The 18,217-nt window shown below is 53.2% G+C and overlaps 1 long non-coding RNA gene across 2 annotated transcripts; it reads left to right on the forward strand.

The window, feature by feature from the left end:
• The first annotated feature begins 10,853 nt into the window (after positions 1 to 10,853).
• On the forward strand, positions 10,854 to 16,947 carry LOC130544548 (uncharacterized). 2 transcript variants are annotated; one of them, XR_008960919.1, is made up of 5 exons: positions 10,854 to 11,164; positions 11,528 to 11,822; positions 12,775 to 12,896; positions 12,990 to 13,101; positions 14,842 to 16,947. It is a non-coding gene; the product is annotated as an uncharacterized LOC130544548 (long non-coding RNA). The 2 variants fall into 2 exon arrangements; XR_008960920.1 differs by having other exon boundaries at positions 10,854 to 12,896.
• Positions 16,948 to 18,217: the final 1,270 nt, after the last annotated feature.

The raw sequence follows: 18,217 nt of genomic DNA on the forward strand, positions 1-18,217 counted from the left end.
CGCTCCCGTTGCTCGGGGGACAGGAGAGAGGAGACGGTGAAGTGCTGCATGGAGCTGGCACCGCGAGCCGGGAGAGCGTCGTCTCCAGGAGGATGGTGACAGGCCCCGTGCCCGCGGCGCCGACACAGCCCGGGGGCTGCGACTAAGCAGAGGCGCTGGGAGGAGCGTGTGGGGACGGCGGGTCTTCCGTTGGGCAGGACGCTGGACGGATCCAGTCGGTGAACGCCGCCCGCCTCCTCCGTGCCAGGCTCTGGCACCGCGGCCAGGACCGCACAGCCGCAGTCCCTGTGTGGCGAGCGCCGCTCTGGGCCGGTTCTGGGGTGGCTGAGAGGTCGTTCATCTCTGGGCCCAGAACTGACCTCGTACCACCTCGGGCTGCTCATGGCTCCTGTCCAGGGAGCCTGCGTGTCCAGTGAGCGACCGGGGCCTTCAAAGAGCCCTTCAAAGCTCAGGCTGTGCAACCGAATCTGAAGTAAGTCGTGCCTGAACTTACCCAAAGGCTGGCACAGAGGAGAGGGCCTTAGAGATCTCTGTGTGCGTGTCCCCAGACGCTCACAATGGACTCGGCCTCTTTGATTCGCTGCCCTGGGGCTGGGGTCTGTCCTTGCGCCCGGTGCATGGAAGCCAGGCGGTGGGGCGACGGCTGTCTCCCCAGCAGCAGAATCAGACTGTGGGGTCGGATTGCATTCGTCACGCGGAGACAGAGACAGAGATAGGAGGGGCGCCTGGGGGCTCCGTCGGTGAAGCGTCTGCCTCCGGCGCAGGTCGTGATCCCGGGTTCTGGGATCGAGCCCCATGTCAGGCTCCTGCTCAGTGTGGAGTCTGCTTCTCCCTCTGCCCTTCCTACTCACGGTCTCTCTCTCAAATAAATAAAATCTTTAAAAAAAATGTAGGGGAAGGAGCTGTCTGAGCAGATCTCTCGCTTGTGAGACTTCCGGATCTCGCAGTGAGGCCACCAAGAGCGGCTCTTCGGAGGCTGGAGCCCGTGAGCAGGTCAGTGGGGGGTCACAGAACAGGACCTCGTGGGCCTGAGGAGAGCAGAGTGCGCTGCACCTCCCTGGGTGCCGAAGGCAGGCCCCTCTGCATAGCCACGGACAGAGACGTGGGCCGCTGGGCCGCGAGCCACATGGCAGCTGGTGCCAACCACACGGCCGTGGGCACAGAGGCCACCCTTGCCCGCGTCTCCAAGCTGCTTCCACTGACCCGGCTCTCGTGCAGACCAGCGGCAGCCAGCGGTGCGAGGTGCAGGCAGGTGGTCGAGAGGCCGCAGAGGGAGCAGGACCCCAGGGGGCGGTGCTGGCGGGCTCCCAGCACCCTACACCCTTCACTCCTGCAGAGGCTGGCGGGCGGTTCAGAGGGACCATGCAGGGGGAGACTGAGCCCTATCAGAAGGAGGGTGAAGGAAGTCATAGGGGGAGAGCAAGCCTGCTGTGTAGAAGCGACTCCTGCCTTAGGTCCGTGCGGACAGCACCTGCTGGGCAGGAGGTGGTGGGCGCGGGGTCACGGCAACGACAGGACAACAGCCCTCCCTGCCTCGTGGAGCCCGCCGGCTCACTGGGGAGGCCGACCTGCAGGAGGTCACAGTCCCCGGGAGTGTGGTCGCTGCTGATCCCTACAGAGTCTGGGAGCCGCGAGGGTGTGGGAGAGACCCCCTAGTCAGGGAGGGAGCCTCTCCCAGGACACCCACACCAGGACCGGGAGGACAGGTGAGGGGAGCTGGTTTGGTGCTGGGGCAGGCGGACGGCGCATCCTCTGCAGCCTTGAGGGACGAGGAGCTTCTGTCAGCCCTGAAAAAACCACGCATGTGGGCCCCCGTAGCTGGGGCACCGTGACAGGAGCTCGGGGGAGGCCAGGCGGAAGGCCTTGCACACAGGCTGCAGGGGTGCGATGTGACCGCACAGGGTGTGTGGCAGATAGCGTGAGGCACTGCCACCAGGAGCCCGGGGCTGCGTGAGGGGCGCAGGGGCCGGTGGGGAAACTGCTGGCGTCCAGGGCACAGGGCAGGGCTGTGGCCGTGAGAGGAGCAGGGGGAGGTGTGAGGGAAGCATCCCTGACAGAAAGTGTTGGCTAAACGCAGGTGCCAGACGACGCTCACGGCTCTGTTAATGCCATGTTGTCACGAGAGGCAGCTCCGGAGTCTGATCCCATTTAGCTCACGTGACACCCAGGAAACCACAATGACAACTGTCTACATCCCCTTTAGAATCCAGAGCAAAACCACCCAAAGAAGCCCAAACTAACACGCAAGGCTCCGGAATGCACCACATAGAGTGAAAGGTCTGTCTCTTCACTGTTTTTAAACGCAGGTCAAGTCCCATTAGCACGTTTCTGTACGTGATTCAAACGAAAATCCCTGGTCCTACCCGGACTCGTTCCCAGTCACGTGAGTCACCAGCGAAGGTTGGCAATCCTGTGATTCCAGCCCCAGCAGGAACTGACCTGGTTTCTGCGGCGTCTCTGTGGGTCGCCCGTGTGTTTGCGGAGCGCTCCACCCCATTGGGGCTCGCAGGGGGAGCGTCCGTGCGGCCGTCGCTGAGCTGCCAGGCCGAGACACCCCGATCGGGACAAAGACCAGGCTACGTGAAACATCAGATAGTCCTTTTTATCTAAAAAAACAAAAAAACCCAACCTACCCACAGCCTGAGCTGGACTCCCAGAGTGCTCTGGTCCCCGTGGAACCAGGAGATGGTCTCTGGGGGAGCAGAGTGCAGACTCTTTGGGCTAAAAGGATCGTGCCCCCTGGGTTCCAAGACCACCCGCTCAGCTGCTGGCGGTGGGGCCGGCGCTCCCTGGCTGTGGGAAGGCTCTGGGGCTCTCGCTGCTGGGTGGGGCAGGGTCGCCGGGGGGCCAGGCCCGCTGCATCATGACTGGGGAGTCGAGGCCATCAGGTCGCAGAGGGAGATGAGAGGGGGTGTGGCCAGGTTTCCGACGGAACGGGACCCAGGGACTCTAGGGGCCTCTCTGCAGCCTCCAGCTGGTACGCAGCAGAGCCAGGAACGGAACTGGCCAAGTCAGACGTGGACTCCCGTGAATTTATCCCCTAACCACACCGATAAAAATCACAGAGCCAGAATTACTCTCAAAACTCCTAGAACTGTGTACATGGAGTGCAGCAAGATGCTCGCGGTTTGGAAGGCTCCGTGGGCCCACAGCAGCCCCTGGGGTGACTCAGGCATGCAGTGGACGGTCCGCGGAGGCACCCGGCCCTCGAAACCTCTGGCTCTCTCTCCTCTTTGTCATCAGCAGGTGTAGCTGGATTGGTGCAAGTTCACTGGGCGGGAAGGCGTCCGCGTCAGGAGCTGTACCGGCCAGAGGAGAGTTCTACGCCTACCGCTCCGACCACGAACAGCAGCTCAGCTATCACGAGCCCGGTGCATGCCAGGCAGGATTCTGACGGGTTTACTGACTCAATACCAGAGATGAGCAGACATGGGCCCAACTTCCAAAGAGCTCGTTGTTTAGGGAAGTCGGGTTTTTTCCCCCTTAAAGATTATATTTATTTGAGAGAGAAAGAGCGACAGAGCATGAGCCTGGAAAAGGGCAGAGGGACAAGCAGACTCCGCTGAGCAGGGAGCCTGATGCGGGACTCGATCCCAGGACTCTGGGATCATGACAATTAGCCAAAGGTAGATGTTTCACCAACTGGCCCCCCCAGGTGTCCGTAGGGAAGTAGTTTTAAACCCTCACTGAACATTAGAATCCCTTGGGGGCTTCTTAAAACATTTTTACTAAAGATTTCTTTTTTAAAAAGTTGAAATGTAATTAGTATACAATGTTCTATTAGTTTCAGGTGCACAAATACTGATTCAACAATTCCATGCGTTAGTGGTCACCGTGACGAGTGTAGTCACCATCTGTCACCATGCAACGTTATTACCGTATTATTGACTAGTCCCTGTGCCCTACTTTTATCTCTGAGACTTATTTATTTTATGACTGGAAGTTTGTACCTCTTAATTCCCTTTATTTCACTCATGCCATCCACTTCCCCTCTGGCAACCGTCAGTTTGTTCTCTGTACTTAAGAGTCTGCGGTTTTGGGTTGGTTTCTTCATTTGCCTGTTTCTTTTGTTTTTTAGATTCCACATATGGAATGGTAGAATGGGTGAAATCACATGGTATTTGTCTTTCTCTGACTGACTTATTTCACTTAGAATAATCCTCTCTAGTTACATCCACATTGTTGCAAATAGCAAGATCTCATCCTTTCTAATGGCTGAGTCATATTCCATTGTATATATGGACCACATCTTCTTAATCCAGTCATCTGTTGAAGGGCATCTCGGCTCCTTCCACGATTTAGGTATTATGGACAATGCTGCTATGAACATTGGGGTGCATATGGCCCTTCTCTTCACTACGTCTGTATCTTTGGGGTAAATACCCACTAGTGCAATGGCTGGGTCATAGAGTAGCTCAATTTTTAACTTTTTAAGGGACCTCCACACTGTTTTCCAGAGTGGCTGTACCAACTTGCATTCCCACCAACAGTGTAAGAGGGATCCCCTTTCTCGATATCCTCTCCAACATTTGTTGTTTCTTGTCCTTTTGATTTCAGCCATTTTGACAAGTATCAGGTGGTATCTCATGTGGTTCTGATCTGTATTCCCTGATGATGAGTGATGTTGAGCATCTTTTCATGTCCGTTGGCATCTGGATGTCTTCTTTGGAAAATGTCTTTTCGTGTCTTCTGCCCATTTTTAAATTGGATTATTTGGTTTTTTGATGTTTAGTGGTAGAAGTTCTTCATATATTTTGGATGCTTATGCCTTATCAGATATGTCATTTGCAGATATCTTCCCCCTTCTATAGGTTGCTTTTTCATATTGTTGTTTCCTTTGCTGTGCAAAACCTTTTTATTTTGGTGTAGTCTCAATAGTTTATCTTAGTTTTTGTTTCCCTTTCCTAATGTCATATATCTAGGAAAGTGTTGCTATAGCCAGTGTCAAAGAGATCACTGCCTGTGTTTTCTTGTAGGATTTTTATGGTTTCAGGTCTCACACTGAGGTCTTTCATCCATTTGGAGTCTATCTTTGTGTGTGGTGTAAGGAAGTGTCCAGTTTCATTCTTCTGCATGTGGCTGTCCAGTTTTCCCAGCACCATTTGTTGAAGAGACTATCTTTTTTCCATTGGATATTCTATCCTTTCCTTTCATTTCCCTCCCTCCCTCCCTTCCTTCCTTCCTAAGATTTCATTCATTTATTTGAGAGAGAGACAGCGCAAGTAGGGGGAGGGGCAGAGGGAGAAGTGACTGCCAGCTGAGCAGGGAGCCTGACGCGGGACTCGATCCCAGGACCCTGGGTCAGGGTTAGAGCTGGTGCTCTCCTTGCCGATATTTCTCAAGGTTTTGGGGAACAGTGTCTTGTAGCTCTTCAAGGGACAAAGATGGGAGAGGAGTGAGCAGTTCACCATTCAAGGTTCACTGCAACGTTCTGTGTCCCCGAGTCTTTGAACTATTTCCCCCATGGTGCACGCAGGGACCTCTAGCACGTCAGCGTCCATGAGCAGGAGCCATCCAGGGCAGACCGCGGAGGTGGTCCACACCTGCACAGTGGTGGGAACGACAGCACGGACTGAGCCAGGACTTCTCTCTCTTGGTTTGACAGTTCCTTCAGAATATACGCAGGTCATCAAGACTGCATGCTGGTAGGAGTAGACAAACCCCCTCCGGGTCCCTGTCGCTAACCACAGAGGAGTATCCCAACCTTGGCGGTCTCAGCAGCCCTCACACAGTCGTGGGTCCACTGGGTCGGCAGAATTGAGAAGCCTGGGAGTAGCCTTTCAGCTCGCTTGAGGCTGGAAGAAGGCCAGCCCAGGTCCTCACTCAGGGGTCCTCCTATGTCCATAAAAGGAATTTCTTAGGCAACTGCAGATACATGCCCTGGTTCCCCTGTGTTCGTGGTTCCTGCATCATCAGACCTACTGGAAACATTGTGTGGCGGGTCTGGGCGAGTGCCTTGGTGGGCCAGCGCTTGCTGCAACAATGAAGCCTAGGTCTGGAACGGCTCCCAGCTATCCTATCTAGCCGGTGACTTCAGGATCTCTGGTAACTCACCCACGTTGATCATTTCGTCTAATCTAAAAGTTTATTCTTTCCTACTCAGTTGAGCCCCATCAGAATACCACCTACGTAATTCCATCGTTTTCTTTTCTAATATAATATAAGCTAGCAAAATCGTCTCCCCTGACTTTGACTGTACCTGGCCGCTCAGGGAGAGGGCTCGTGAAGACCTGGCTTCCTCTTGCAAGCAGGCCGCATTGTTGTGGGGTCTGCAAGTAGGCAAGGAAGACGGGCTCGTGACGAGGGAACAGGGAGACTTCCTCCAGCAAGGGAGGCTCAGAACACGGAGATCTATTTCAATTCTTTGGCAACGTGTGTTCCCAGTGTTCTGACTTTGGAATCTGTGCATTCCACTAACTGGGCAATGAGTGAGACCCGACTTTGAGTTTGGCTTCAAGCACCTTAGCCCGCATTTTCCTACAAGTACCGTCATAGAAGGTCTTTGTTCTTAGCTGGTCCATGGCCAGCAGTTGAGGACTCCAGCAGTCACTAGCCCTCCCATCGGTCAGCTCCTCGTGGCTTCTGTATTGTTCCGTGTCTGTCACCACGCGTTTCTCCGCCGCGAGGCCGCTAATGAGCACTTGAGATGCTTTTCTGCTGAGCAGCTTGCCTCTGCGGCTCAGGCGCTCGGGGCGCCGGCTTTCACACTGACGGATTCTTACGCTGTCACCAGCGTCCAGATCATGAATCCCGAGTCTCCTTATTCCCCAAGAAGCTGTTGCCTGTCCTTGGTTTCTGTATGAATCAAGGCGCTTGTTGTAAGCAACAGAAACAAGTAGACTAAAAATACGTATTTACTGAGTGGATCACAGACTGCAGGAGCCAGAGACGGAGACAGAGGCCACCAATGAGCTGGGAGTCACGAAGTCACACGGACACCCGAGCCACAGCTGCCCCTCGCGGCACTGGCATCCCCTGCGGACAAGGACGCGCAGTGTCGGCCATGGCTGCCCTGGGAGGTGGCCACATGAGCCACCAGCCTGTGCCACAGCAGAGGGGGTATGGTTTCTGCATTCTTGTACCACTGGTTTCCGACCCCGAGTGCTGGACAGGACACGGACTGGGGAAGACGTGGGTCGCCCGCCTGCACTGCAGACCGGAGTAGCCGGGGAAAGCACGTGCCAGCGCCCGCCACAGCGGCGGACGGAGACTTCTGCAGAAGCGGGAAGCCAGAGAAAGAGCTCAGCTCCCAACATCACCTCAACATTTAAACAAGGGCATTTCAGGGCACCTGGGTGGCTCTGTCGGTGAAGCGTCTGCCTTCGGCTCAGGTCATGATTCCAGAGTCCCAGGATCAAGTCCTGCATTGGGCTCCCTGCTCAGCGGGCGTCTGCTTCTCCCTCTCCCCCCCCACCCCAGTCATTCTCTCATTCTCTCTCTCTCTCTCTCAAATAAATAAATAAAATGTTTTTAAAAATTTAAAAAGGGCATTTTAAAGTCTCCATTTTATTTATGGTCCAGAGTAGCACAGTAGGGGATACGAAGATCCTAAAATCAAATTACTACATTGTATTCCATCTTTGTGCTTTACTGATATCCTGAACCTGTCCCATGTTCAAGTACGAGATTTTACACAGATTAATTCAAAACTTTGGTTATTTCTTTTTTCTTTTTCTTTTTTTAAAGATTTTATTTATTATTTGACAGAGATAGAGACAGCCAGCGAGAGAGGGAACACAAGCAGGGGGAGTGGGAGAGGAAGAAGCAGGCTCCCAGCGGAGGAGCCTGATGCGGGGCTCGATCCCAGAATGCCGGGATCACGCCCTGAGCCAAAGGCAGACGCTTAACGACTGAGCCACCCAGGCGCCCCTGAACTTTGGTTATTTCTTATATGTTAAAATGTTTGGAAAATAGCAGAGTTATAAAATAAACTAATAGAAACAGACTCCTTAAGGAAAGTTTACTCGGTATTTGTTGGTACGATGTGCTAAGCCCCCCTGGGTTTGCTGCACTTAGTTTTGTTTTAGGAGAACTGACAACGGTCCCATCTCTGCACAGGAAGTTGGATTCCGTGCTTGGCAGCCACAGCCACACGGGGAGTCCTAAGCGACAGTGCGTTTCCACCTCGGAGCGTCCAGATATGACAGGGAGCCTGACAGTGTGAGAGAAGGAGCCGGAGGAAAGCCCATTTGGAGAAAGAAAGCCATCTCACGCTGCTCCTTTGATGTCACAGTAGGCCGTTCGTAGAGATCACCTGTGTGCACCTGAGCACTTCTGCCCGGTGCCGGCTCGACTTAGGGGCAGCCCCCTGAGACCCAGCAGTGAGTTAGGGAGCACTCGGGTGGGATGAGGCTCACAGTCCCGTCCGGAGTCCCGCGTTCCCTGCATGTTCCTTGTCAATCACGTCTGCAGTGGGCCAGGGGACCATAAATCTGTCCAAAGACGGTCTCTTCAGCCGGCTCTGCTCTCTTCCCGAACACTGCCTTTTGGTTCCCTAGGGCACACTGAGAAGTCCTCCTTCTCTCTCTCAGTGGCCTTTTTCCGGTTCCTAGCGTTGTTCAGTTTTTAACAGCATGGTTGACCCTTGAACAACGCAGTTTGAACTTTGAGCCCACGTATGTGCAGATTGTTTTGATAAATACAGGACTGTACATGTATTTTCTCTTCCTTATGATTCTTAATCCTAATTCTTGAGCACATTTTCTTTTCTCTAGCTGAGTTTATTGTAAGGATACCATATACAATACGTGTAACATACAAAATATGTGTTAATTGATGCTTTATGTTATTGGTAAGGCTTCTGGTTGGCAGTTGGCTTTTAATAGTTAAATTCTGGGGGAGTCCAAAGTTACACATGGGTTTTCGACTCCCGGTTGCTTAAGGGTCATTCTTCAGACTAACCTCTCTATTCATATTCTAAGTATTTTTAGACCATATCCTATTTGTAGATCGTAGAAAGTTTCTCTTAGAGATTTTATCAACCTTTGTGCAAAAACTGGAGGAGAAGTTGAAATCATTGAAAAAAATTATATAACACACAGGGGTCAAAAATCGTGTGAAATGGCATCATGAGCTCTGTTTGCCTCCAGCCAACGCAGGAAATGCAGCGATGGGTATCAGATTTTGGCAGAAGACAGCTCATGCCTTCACCTCTCTTCTCTGCGGGAAAGCAGAAGCAGCTGGTTGTGACGGAGGGGAGCCGGAAGGTGCAGCCAGAGGTACCGCAGGGAACGAGGGCTATGGACGCAGATCTGAGTCGGGGCTACGATTTTGCAGCGTCCACAGCCCAGCACCGTGGGGCTCTTGGGGACGCTGCGCTGCCCGCTAGGGAAGCAGATGGACAGCAAGCACTTTAGTTCCAAATGTTGTATCTGAAAATGCCGTGATTTTCAAGTAAGTGTATTCAAGCATTAGACAAGCTTTGGCGTGCTCTGTTGTCGTTAGGGCAAAGTGAGCTTTGTACGACTCCTTTCCGAAAGGAGACGGTTACTTCAGTTAGAGGCCTTGCTCCCGCGACACCTTTCATCGGAATCTGGGATTAGTGTTAAAGGACACCATGTGTTTCCTCTGGTGAAATAAGGTTAATCATGTTCCTTTTTGTTTCAGAAAAGACATTTTAGTCTGCTCATGTTGAAAGAACGCTAATTGTGAATTTAAGAAACTTGAAGGCGGCGTGTCTGTTCATCTTGCCTTCGAAATTTTGGGTGTTTGGGGTATGCTTTTCTCATGACCTAAAATAGGTCAAAAAACGTTTTGAGAAATGACAGCATTGTTACGTAAACATATAACATCATCCCAAGAAAAGGCAGCACTTATTTAAATATTTAAATTAAAATTTAAAAAGCATTTGTAACTGAATGAATGTCCCAGATGCAGTTCAGCATGAACTCCTCCTTCTGTAAAATGAAACACATACTCAGGCCCCTATGATCATTGAAACTAATACCACGCAATTCCTGTAGGACCCAGGACTCATTCTGCTAGAAACGTGTGGAGGAGGATGGGTTAGGGTCAAAGTCTCTTGGTTGAATATAACTTATCTAGCCGGTCCAGAATTCGCACAGTAATTTAGATTTACGTAAGCCTGGGTTGGAAACGGGGAGGAAAAGACGGGAGACGTAAAATGCAATTATTTGCAGGCGTTTGCCTCAAACGCAGCTGAGTAGCTTCGGTGCGTAAAAGACGCCACGAACCGGTCCGTTCACCTGCCTGTTTGCAGAGCCCGGTACTTGAGAATGACCTTCCTTGCTGACCTCCGGTGCACAGCCTGGGCCGCTAGGGAGGCTGTCCGCGGTGACCCCTGCTGGCGCAGGGACAGCAGAGCGCCGGCCCGGGGGCGCATCGCCGAGCGAGCGCGGGGAGGGCGGGCTCCGGGTGCGAGAGACGGGGCCCGGCGGAGCGGGACACCCCCTGTCGTGGCTGCGGGGGCATAACCGCCCCCCGACGAGCTGCAGACGCTGGTGTCCCGGACGCGGCTTGCGGCTGCTGCGCCTCCGCGTTGCGTTGTACCGGGCAGGCCTAGGGGACACCGGCTCTCCGGTCTGTGCGCTCGGTGGGCGCGGCATCCGGGTGGAGCGGGACCCCGGGCAGGGTGGGCGGGGCCACCTGGGTGGGGGCGGGACCCCGGGCGGGGTGGGCGGGGCACCCAAGTGGGGGCGGGACCCCGGGCAGGGTGGGCGGGGCATCCAGGTGGAGCAGGACCCCGGGCAGGGTGGGCGGGGCATCCAGGTGGAGCAGGACCCTGGGCAGGAGTGGGCGAGTACCCGGGTGAGGCGGGGCCACCTGGGTTGAGGGCGGGGCACGGGGCGGCCGCCTGCGCGCTCCCACCTGCGGTTCCGCGCTGACCCGCCCGCGCGCAGGCCGGCGGCGGGGGCAGAGCGTCGTGGCTGCGGACGGCTCTCTTGCTCCCGCGTGTGCCGGAGTGAACTCTGGAGACTCAGTGTCGTTATCCGCAGAATAGGGCTACCGACTCTTACATTTGAGAGATGTTTGGCGGTTAACAGAAAGATGTCCGTAAATCACCTTCGTGCCTGGCCCTGGCAGGTGCTCGTTAGGGTTAGTTTCTTCCCAGACTCAACTCCGGCGGCCGAGGGCCCCCTGGGTTCCTGGCACCGGGGCTATGACGTAAAACACCCTCAGGAAGCGTGGCCGCTGGAAACGGCAGGTGAGTGGCAGCGGGCAGCGCGCCGGGAGCCCTTGAGAGAGGCCCTACAGCAGCTTCGAGATGCCAGGAGGGCTTCCCGCAGGAGGAGACGCCGAGAAGGCCATGGCCTGGCGGGTCGGTGGCCCTTAGACCAGAGGCGGGATGAGGGGAGGAGCTGGGACCCGCCGGAAAGGTGAAGCTGGAGGTCAAATCAGAAGAGAACGCCCAAGTGGTGAAATTTTTGTGGCTGTAGATTTTTATCCTTAGAAAGATTCCTCTGGGGAGAGGTCGCATGGGTTGGCGTCCACGTTCACCGTCAGCAGCTCCCCTGGCCGGATAACGACTTCTTCTGCGGTGTTAAAAAGGCTATTTGGAATTTTTCAGGTTAGGCCTCGGAATCCTGAGTTCTCAGAAGTGGCTGCAGACTGCGCGGGTGAGTTGGGTTTTAAAATACCCCTCACTGAACCGAGTTTGGTCCCAAGGTGAATTTTATTACTCAGATGGAAAAAGACGAAAACGTTTACACCTGTGTTCCTCAACGGCCTCCATGTAGATGGGTTTTGTCGCTCACCTGCACGTGCCCTGCTGGGAACCGGAAGCCAGGAGGCCACGAGAACTGTCGTCTGCTTGCAGAAGACCAGCCCCTCCCTCAGAATGTTCTGGAGAAAAGTGGAATAAGGTGGGGTTGGGCCAGGCGGAGGCTTCAGGCTCGGGCTTGCGAGAGTGTGGGCCCTGAACAAGTCGTGGGGCCGACCTCTCTCCCTTTGTTTCCTGTTAGAGGATATGGGAGTTGTTGGTTGGTTGGTTTTGTTTTCATTTCCGTGATCGCCCCTGAATATTGCTTATGAAACAGCAGTTTTCAGGATTAGCTGCTAACATGCTGTCGTGCTCGTTTAGGCCCAGTGAACACTGATGTGATCGCACACGGCTGGGTGCAGGCTTTGGGCTCTGTCCGAGCAGCGCTGGCCTGGCCTGCGGAGGGTCCCTGAGCAGGTTTGGGGACGAGCAGTTGGGTTTTCCGAGGGGGGTACCTGCAAGAGAGCCAGTCTTGTCCACATCGCCTCCCACCGCCCCCCAGGATTGCAGAGGACACAACGCAGATCTGGAGTGTAGCCCTGAGCTGCTCCCCCTTTGTCGTGTGATCTGGGAGTGTGCCCTGAGGCTGAATGGCAAAATGGGAGTTTGACTAAACGCTGGAAGTTTCCTTCCTGCTCTGGGAGGATGTGGGTCATCAGAGCAGTGAGTATCACACGAGCATTTAAAGGCAGAGCCTGAAACTGTAACCCAATGACCTCTCCTCCTCAAACACTCCTTTGGATCTAGGTCCTTGCCTGTCCATCGGTCTTCTTGTCATTGGAAACTGATTTCTTTTTTTAAGATTTTACTTATTTATTTGAGAGAGAGTGCACAAGAGTGTGCAAGTGTGGGGGCGGCAGAGGGAGAGTCTCCAGCAGACTCCCCACTGAGCGCGGAGCCCAGTGCACAGGGCTCCATCTCATGACCCTGAGGTCATGACCTGAGCTGAAACCAAGAATTGAGTGCTGTATGCTTACTGACTGAGCCACCCAGGCGCCCCACTGTCATTGGAAATTGATTTCTAAGTGACACTGTAAATCTTGTCAAATTCACAGGATTCCGTAAAGTTCAGGAAGGAACGTAATGTTGGAGATGGCACAGCGTTTGGCAAACGGGGACTGAGCCAGGGGAGAGTACATGAAAACTGGAGGCCAAAATCGGCAAGGCTGGTGACAACGTAAGTGCTTGAGACACCAGGGCTTCCACTGGCACGAGATTCCGTGGAGACCTTCGGGGAAGGAGGGTCAAGCCCTTTCATATTTGTATGCAGATGACTGTCTCTGCGGTGCTGCTGCAGGGGCCACATGATGATGAAGCTTCTCAGAAAGCCATGCCCGTACCTGGGAAATTCTTGACCTTGGGGAGTCACAGACTGAGAAAAGGTACTTCATTTCATGATGTTTTTTCTAAATAAAATGGAAAACTACTTATTTTCTAAGAAATTTTGGTTCCTTATTAGAGTTCATTTTGGATGGCTCCTTTTGGATTCCATTAATCTCCTGTAGTTGCTAATTTTCCATCTTATTTCAAAAAGGATTTAAGATCTCTAACATTCCTTGTTGAATAGCAGTATATTCTAAATTCTTCCCCACCAAAGGGATTCGTGTCCTAATACCTCTCTCAGGTTCCTCATCTTTAAAATCTATTTTGCATACTAATTGGCATATTTTAAATAGTAGGTTTTCCAGAGTAAATAAAATAGTATATATCCTATTTATTTTATAAGTTATGTACTTGAATTACATATATAAATTTTGTACGTATTATGTATATGACTCAGTCATGGATATGACAATTTTATGTATTTGTTTACGTATAAATATATACGTATATTTAACAATTTTATATGCTTACTTCTGATTAGCACACAGACAGTTGCTAAAATCATAGCCAGAAGTCAAAGGTGTTGGGGCGCCTGGCTGGCTCAGTCGGTAGAGCAGTTTGACTCTTAATCTCAGGGTTGTGAGTTCAAGCCCCACGTTGGGCATGGAGCCCACATTAAATTAAAAATAAATAAAAGTAGAAGTCAAGGTGTCCGTCTGACCCCTCGCCCTCCTTGGTGTTGGACACCGTGGCCTTGGGGAAGGGTGGGGGCTTCCAGGATAGGTGGGTATCCAGGGCTTGGTGGGGACATGGAGGAAGAGGGGAGGGAGATGATAAGACAGGGTCCAGCAGGTGTGACTGACCTGCCCTGGAATTGGTCAGACTGAGTCTTTCCAGGTCTGGGGAGTGGAACAGAGCGTGACATGCTGAACTTAGACCAGTCTGGAGCAGTCCTGGTTTGGGAACCAGTCTGGGCCTGTGTGCCAGTGAGAACAGGGATGTGAAGACGGACAGAGGGAAACATCAGATTTAAGTAGATGGGGAACACAGGTGAGGGTAATAGCAGATGTTTATCTGTCCTCCCTCACATTCTCAGGAGAAACTGAATTTACGGACACATGCCAGGCAAAACCTTTTCCTTTCATCTTTCTTTTCTGTCCAGATGTGCTTTCTCGTTTCTTGCACCGTGAGTTGGGGACGTATCTTGCATGGTATCGAGGACAGTAGCTTTATTGCCAGATGAAGTGTGGGTTCAGCTTGAAAATGTTCAACTAGAGAGGCGCCTGGCTGGCTCACTGGGGCAGCAGCTGACTCTCGGTCTCGCGGTTGTGGGTTTGAGCCCCATGTTGGGCGGAGATGTTGCTTAAAAATAAAATCTTAAAATAAAATGTTTAATTATAATTAGTAATATCAACACATTTAAGAACACTTAGAGAATAGAAAGAATAAAACAAAAATCACTTACTAATTCCATCTCCCTAAACCACAATCATAGTTATTGTTTCGGTATATTTTATTTTTTTGTTATTTGTATGCTTTTTGCTGTCTTATAAATTTTTGTATCATTTCCTTTCATTTCTTATTCTGTCAAAAATACGTTTCCACGCTGTGCTGTGCTCAGAGGGTACACAAGCTACAGCCACACGAATCCTAGCGTTCCTACTTTATTATTAGACATTTAGTTGGCTTTGGATGTTTCGTTTTTTTAAGATCCTGTTTTTATGGACTTTTAAGGCCTATTGTCTATTATGGAGTGGGAGGAAAAAATCACGTTATTAATTTGTTTACTGAACAAGCAGGAACTGAAGACACCACGTTAGGCGCTGAGATGAGGGGCTTCGAGGAGAGGCCCCCTCGAGCTCTGGTGATAGCATGAGGGAGGCCCAGGCCAGTCTGAGCCTCAGCCCTGCTCATCAGCGACAGCGTCAGCGACCGCACCCCTGCAGGCCAGACGCGGGGCCAGCGTCACACTTCCAAGACCCCCAAGCAGCTGTGGCCTGCCTCCCCAACCACGTTCGCACGGCTGGACATCAGCCGGTCCCGTACGTTCCAGCGGAGAAAAGCACCGTTCCTGAGGCTGTGTTTCCCCAAACTCTACCGAATAGTAACTCAAAAGAAAAAGTAACCGCGTGGGGTGATGGTTCCACAGCGTGTATGCCGTCACGTCAAGCTGTACACCTTGACATGACACATACGATTTTCATTCATCAGTTAGGCCTCGGCAAGGAAAAAAATCAGCTTTGCGTTCGGGGGCTTCTCCCTGTCACAGGAAGTGTCAAGGATGCAAAGAAAAGAAAGAAAATATTCCTTTCCCTCAAGGACACGACGACTCGGTTGGCCATCACCCCCCCAGCAAAGCTGTTGCCCCGGGTGTCCCGCAGGAGACACGTGGGCACGGAGCCACGGGAGTGCAGGGGACTTTGGGAGGGAACGCACCAGCCAGCGCTGCTCTCACCACGCCCACCACCCCAGCAGCCGTCGCAGAGAAATCTGTGCCTTTCTCCTTGTTCTTTCCCCACAGGATTCCATGACTTAACAAAGGCAGGTTAACCCCAATCGGGCCGGGACTCAGTGAGCGCTGCGTGTGAGCCGCTCGTCCACGTGTTAGTGACGCTCCCGTGTCACCGGCTGAGCAGCACCATCCTTACAGGGAATTGCGAGCTCCCGGGGACATCCTGGCCCACAGAACAGAGCGAGGCTGGCTGTGCGCCTCGGGGCTGCTCCACGCTGCTTCTGACTTCCAGGTCGAGTGGACTTCCAGGACTGGTCGTGTCTCCACACTCCCGCGCTCCCAGTGTGCCAGGCAAGACCCTGCCTGCGTCTGTGCCTCACGTCACGCCCTCCTCCGGCGGCAGCAAGCACCAGGCTGTTTGCAGGTGTAGGAGGCAGAACCAAGAACAAGACAAGGTCTCTGCCGCTCACATCCTTCCTCGTCTGGTCAGGGATGAGTCAGTCTGGAATACGAGATACGGTCGGGGCCCTGCAGGAAACCAGGCAACGGTAAGGCCGCAAGGCGCCTGCTTTAGGACGTCTGACCACACCTGTCACCTCCTGAACGTCTCTGGGCCGCGTCCTGTCCTTCCCACTGCCAAGGTCAAGACCCGTCGTTACCCCATCTGCAGTGTTCCGTACGCCTCACCACCTTACAGCCCTCCAGTCTCGAATCACTAGGCTCGCACCTGATCCCGTCACACCCCTGCTCGCAGTACTTCAGCGAATAAAACCTGAACACCTATAAACGCCCAGCTGATTCGCTCTCTTCCTACTGCCCCGAACAAACAGAAGCAGACAGACGCTCACACCCTTCTGTCACAGCTACACGCGGGCCTGCATTTGCACCCCTGCGCTCTGCCTTTCCTTGTGTGTGTTTTTTAAGATTATTTATTTGTGGGGGAGGGGCAGAGGGAGAGGGACTGAGAGAATCTCCAGCAGACTCCGTGTGCTGAGCACAGAGCCCAGCGCAGGACTCGATCCCCTGACCCTGAGATCGAGACCTGAGCTGAAACCAGGAGTCAGAGGCTCACCGACTGCGCCATCCAGGCACCCCTTCTCCTCCTGCTTTTATGCAGGAATTGCCCACACCGCTGCCTAACGCCAAGGCCTCCACGAGCACCCGAGACCCCTCCCCTCAGCTGCTCCCGGACATCACTCTGTCTTCCTCTTTCTTCCCACATCACCAGTTTCCCTCTCTGCAGGACCAGTCTCATCACAAACATGGTACTTCCAGCACTATAAAAAACTGTTGACCTCCTTCCCCTGGTTAAAGCCCTGTTTCTCTTCAAAACTCTGTAGGGGCTCCTGGCTGAGTCTGTCGATGGAACACGCAGCCCTCCATCTCAGGGCCATGAGTTCAAGCCCCATGTTGGGTGTAGAGCTCCCTTAATAATAAAACTACCTGAAGAGTTGTCTGTGCTCATTGTCACTATTTCTGCTCTTCCCATTCTTTCTCGAATCCATTCCAATCATGTTTTTGACCTCAAAATGGCGTTTGTCAAGGTCCTGAATGACCTCTGCATTGCAAAGTCTAGAGCACTGTTCTGGGCCCGGTCTCGGCTGTCTCGGGAGCGTGGTCCCACACAGCTGACAGACTCACCTCCTTGAAAGACTGTCTACTTGGTTTCCAGACACTGTAGGGTCTGTGATTTTCCTTCTACCCCATAGGCTTCTTTCCCAATTTCCTGGCTTTCCTTCCATCCCAAAGATTCGCCGTGTGGTTCTCTTGCCTCACAGACGCTCAGCCTCTTGCTGGGATCGTGCAGGCCTTCAAGCCCTCCTACGGTAAGCGTGCAGAGCTCCCACTTCCCACGTCCGGCAGCGAACTCTCGGACGCACACTTGGGTGTCCAGCTGCTCTCCACAACCCGCTCGCTCTCCTCTGCATCTTGGAAAATGACAACGCTGTCCTTTCAGACGCTCAAAGCAAACACCTTGGAGGCAGTTTCTTTCTTTCGAATCCACCCGCACACTCTGTGGGTGTTGGCTCAGACGCTGTCTTCCTGTCCACTCCATCCAGACTTCGGTACTCCGTCCCTGACTTGCTCGGTGCCGCCCGTCTCCACCGGACACGAGTGCTCACTCACGGATGCCGTCTCCTGGGGCTGAGATACTGCTCCTGACGTGGGATCTCGCGGAGTGAAGGGAGGCCTACTCTAGGCTTGTATCCAACTTCCTCACTAACAGTCTTCACCCCACAGAACAAGTGCCTTACGTGAGGTTCTGCGAGTACGTCCAGCGATACCCCTGGGGACTAGGGCAGTGGACGCTGGGGTGTCCTGCAGAGCCGGCGGGCCCACCGTGACCTGGACTCCACTCCTTAGGTTCCCACCATAGGCCGCACCCTGTACGGGGTGCTCGCAGCAGACCCAGTGTCCCGGGACTCTCGACGCATCTGGCTCTTCCCGGTTCCCCGTGCGCAGCTCCGTAAGTACGTGGCCACTGGTGTCTGGGGCTTGGGGATCGTAACCACGTAGAAGTGCCATGGTGTTTCAGGGCCCTTCCCCTTGGAGACTGGGCCTCTCCTTTGGTCAGTGGTCTCCAAGTTGGAAAACTGGCCCAGGCTCAGACATTTCAGAGGATTGTGATTTTTTACGGAGCGGCTGCCTTTAACCTCCTGTTTATCCATCCTTGATTTCTTTTGATGAGACAGATGGAGTAGAACCCTCGTCAGCTACCCATC

Source organism: Ursus arctos, unplaced genomic scaffold (assembly GCF_023065955.2).
Source record: "Ursus arctos isolate Adak ecotype North America unplaced genomic scaffold, UrsArc2.0 scaffold_22, whole genome shotgun sequence".
In the NCBI taxonomy this organism is placed as follows: Eukaryota; Metazoa; Chordata; class Mammalia; order Carnivora; family Ursidae; genus Ursus; species Ursus arctos.